The 3,887-nt window shown below is 38.6% G+C and overlaps 1 protein-coding gene across 2 annotated transcripts in view; it reads right to left on the bottom strand.

Annotated features, from left to right (window-relative positions):
• LOC106868301 (uncharacterized) overlaps positions 1–3,887 on the bottom strand; it is a 48,892-nt gene that overhangs the window by 44,048 nt on the left and 957 nt on the right. Inside the window, exon 1 of one of the 2 annotated variants that reach the window (XM_014913491.2) lies at positions 3,556–3,778. The exons of the other annotated variant lie outside the window; for it this stretch is intronic. The gene's annotated coding sequence lies outside the window, so the exon portion shown is untranslated. Of the gene's footprint in view, positions 1–3,555; positions 3,779–3,887 lie in introns of those variants that run through there. 2 annotated transcript variants of the gene reach the window in all.

A 3,887-nucleotide genomic window follows, 5' to 3' on the forward strand; every position in this document is an offset into this window, starting at 1 on the left:
ATATATATATATATATATATATATATATACAAATACACACTTACAAATAAACACTGCTTAAAACTGAAAGTGAATTAAAGCACTCCCACAAAAAGGGGAAATCAGAGAAAGAAGCCAGGGCTGTAAAAGATATAAAGACAAATTCTAAAGTCTTTTAAGAGTCTGCTTCAGTATGCTCATGACTGGGCCATTGTATGAAGAAAATGGCTCACCAACTCCAGACCCCCAGAGAATAAGTGAAAAATTGAATGTGCAATGCAAAAACGTTTTCACAACTCCATTGGGTCACTTGTAAATATGCCTGATGAGTTATTCAGCAACACAACTCTACACAAAGAGATGACGACTATTGATTGCACTGAAGCAGAGGAAACTGATGTAGTATCAGCCATTGATGAAATGAGCTTATACTCAGCCACAAGCCCTAATGGATTCCAAACAACCCACTTAAAGAAATGCAGGGGTCACTACAGATCCTCTTACAAAGCTTCCTTGCAACTGGGAGACTTCCCAGAAAGTTAAGGAAAAGCATAATATATCCTATCCATGAAGGAGCTAGCAGAGTGGATGCTAAATATTCTAAGCCTGTCTCTCTAACCTCACATGTCAGCAAAGTCATTGTCAGGAAGAAGCTGATCATGCACCTAGAGGATAACGACTTGCTCCCTGACACCCAGCATGGCTTCCACTGCCCTACAGAGCTTCAGACAAGAAACGAGCTGCTCAAATGTGAATGTGATATATTGCAATTTTGCAAAGGCTTTTGATAAGGTTGATCATGGGATAGTATGTCACAGGCCGAATGGAGTCTTCTTGAAGGAGTCAGTAATAGCAAGTGGAGTGTCTCAGGGAATTGTCTTGGGGCTGTTGCTGTTTATGGTAGCTCTTTCAGACATGCCATCAGTTATACAGGCAGTCATGCTTACTTGCTGTGCCAATGATAGAAAGGTAGTAAAAGCAGCCAAGGAACCTTCCAATGCTGATCCTCTAAAGAAAGACTTTGATGTCATATATATAAATACAGGCTTATGAAAACAATATGCAATTTAATACAGGAAAATTCCAAGTCATCTGCTATCAGTTAGCAGCTTGTGCTAACATGCTACAACAAAGACATTTTGGACACAAAGGACTGGCAATCCCAGAGTCAAACAGTGCATGATCTGGGAATTGATATGAGCAACAACACCTTGTTTCAAGATGGTGGCAAGGTGCAGGTGAATGGCTCAATGGATTCTGAGAACCTTCAGAACAAGGGTCAAGTACACTATGCTGGTTCTATGGAGGATATTTATATTGAGCCATCTGGACTACTGCTCTCAACTGTGGTCACCCTATTGTGTGAAACTGATAGCAGAACTTGAGGCAGATCAGCGGTACTACACCAGGAAGATTGCATCAATGGAACAGCTGAGCTACTGGGAGAGACTGAGAGTTACGACTATTCACATGAGCAAAGACAGGAGAAATATGGAAAATAAGACAAGGTAGAAAATGGTAAAATAATTTTATCATGAAGAACATTTTAGTATATTCTATACAGGGAATAACTGTCTCTGATCTATAAACTATATATGTACAAACACACACACACACACATATATATATATATATATAGCTTATAGATCAGAGACAGGTATTCTCTGTGTAGAATACACTTTGCAGTGCTCAAAAGATTTTAATTTGAGCAAGTAGAGTAAATGTAAGGACAAGCAAGTTAGGCATATCAATATATACAAAAAATATTAAATACATTTAATATAATTTACATTGGACGGTGTCCTCATCTTTGTTGTTACCCCAATGTTTCAGCTGATTTACTCTCCAGCCTTCATCAGATGTCCTGGTAAAATTTTGAACCCAACTCTGGGTTCTCATTTCTAAGGTATTTTTTTGCTGATGTTATTATTATTATTATTTATTCAAGGCACTGCCTGGAACTGAACTTGCAATCTTGGGGTCAGTGAATTTCAAAATTCACTCTATAATTGCCCACAGGCATATAGTGTAATGGTTAAGAGTGCAGGCTATTAACCCCAAGATTGTGAGTTCAATTCCAGGTAGTGCCTTGAATAAATAATAACAACATTAGTAAAAAAAATACCTTAGGAATGAGAACCCAGGGTTGGGTCCAAAATTCGACTAGGACACCTGATGAAGGCTAGAGAGTAAATTAGCTGAAACGTTGTAGTAATAAAAAAGATGAGGACACATATCTGTCCAATGTAAATAATGTACAGAATTCCTCATCTCTAAAATATAGAACAACATTTAATATAAAAAGTGTACATATGTATACATATAAAAAAAAGTCCGACTCACACAGAATAGAAATGATATCAGGAATTAAAGGGCTTAAGTAGGAGTTTTATGAGTCCAACAGCTGTTTCTTGGAGCTTGGTGGTCTAAAATAATGATTGTAACTGGATTCCATCATTGGATAACACCAGCCTCCATCTTCGGGGAAGAATTTTACATTTGAGGAATTGACAGAATGGTGTTTAAAGTTCCTACTCAACGCCTTTAATTCCTGATATCATTCCTATTCTGAATAAGTCGGACTTTTTATTTGTATACATTTGTAGTAACGCCGTGTGCATGCATAGTCTCATGCATGCGTGGAATTAAACAAGCAAGCGTTCCCGCTCAATTCATTCTCTTTCTTGCTCGCCAGCAATAGAGCATGGACGTGTCAAGCAGTGTCTCTGACATTCCAGCCTGGAGACAGTCTCTTTACGTGTATAGCTGTCACTCTCCATCTTTCGGACTTACACTCGACAGCTCACTCACATCTACATAACAACGTCCCAACAACTATACTCACACACATAGAAGCTGTAACAACAAGAGCTAAAGATGTATATATTTACCACCTGAATAAATGTTGTTTAAGTTGATAGTCTGGAGTTCAGCGTTCCGTTATATTCTATAATTTTATATAGGAAAGTCAGGTATACATCTAATGATGTATAACCAACTTTCCTATACATTTGTACAAGTTTTGCATTAAATGTATTTAATACTTTTTGTATATGGACTTGCCTAACTTGCTTGTTCTTACATTTACTCCTATACACACACACACACACACACCATCATCATCATCCTTTAATGTCCGTTTTCCATGCTGGCATGGATTAGACAGTTTGACCACAGCTGGCAAGCTATACCAAGTTCTAGTTTGATTTGGCTTGGTTTCTATGGCTGGATGCCCTTCCGAATGCCAACAACTTCATAGTGTGTGCCAGGTGCTTTTAACATGGTACTACATGAGCGCTTTTATGTGGCATCAGCACACAACTCTTGTAAGCCAATCTTCTTCGCCAGGAGGATTGGCCTTAACACTTCCCGTCAGAAAGGTTCAGCGTCGTGAGGTCGTCAGCATTGATTCACATCACATGACCAAACCACACTGCATCTAATTCTTCTATACACAAACACACACATAAATGTATAGTCATATATACATACCTAAATAGACAGTTACGTACACACATACAACATGGCCACAGTCAAATGAGTGAAACAAGTAAACGAATAAAACACTATACTCACACATGGTCTGCACCATCACGATAGACATACCTCTAGATCGTTCATACGTCACAAACAAAGAAACGGTTCACTGACTTCTACGGGTTAGAGCACCTACCAGAATCGACAGTAACATGTTCTTTAAATTGAATTTAAACTTTCTTGAAAAGTGAGTGTGCATTAGAGAAAACCCGCAAGATATAGGACGGTCATCGCTGGAATGTAGGTGATCATAAATGAGGCACAGAATAACTAGGAAAAGTTTTGAATCTGACTCACACCCATAGATCGTTTTGTGGTGAGTGTGCGTGCGTGCGTGTGTGTGTGTGTGTGTGTGTGTGTGTGTGTGTGTG

This window comes from Octopus bimaculoides, chromosome 29 (genome assembly GCF_001194135.2).
Source record: "Octopus bimaculoides isolate UCB-OBI-ISO-001 chromosome 29, ASM119413v2, whole genome shotgun sequence".
NCBI lineage: Eukaryota > Metazoa > Mollusca > Cephalopoda > Octopoda > Octopodidae > Octopus > Octopus bimaculoides.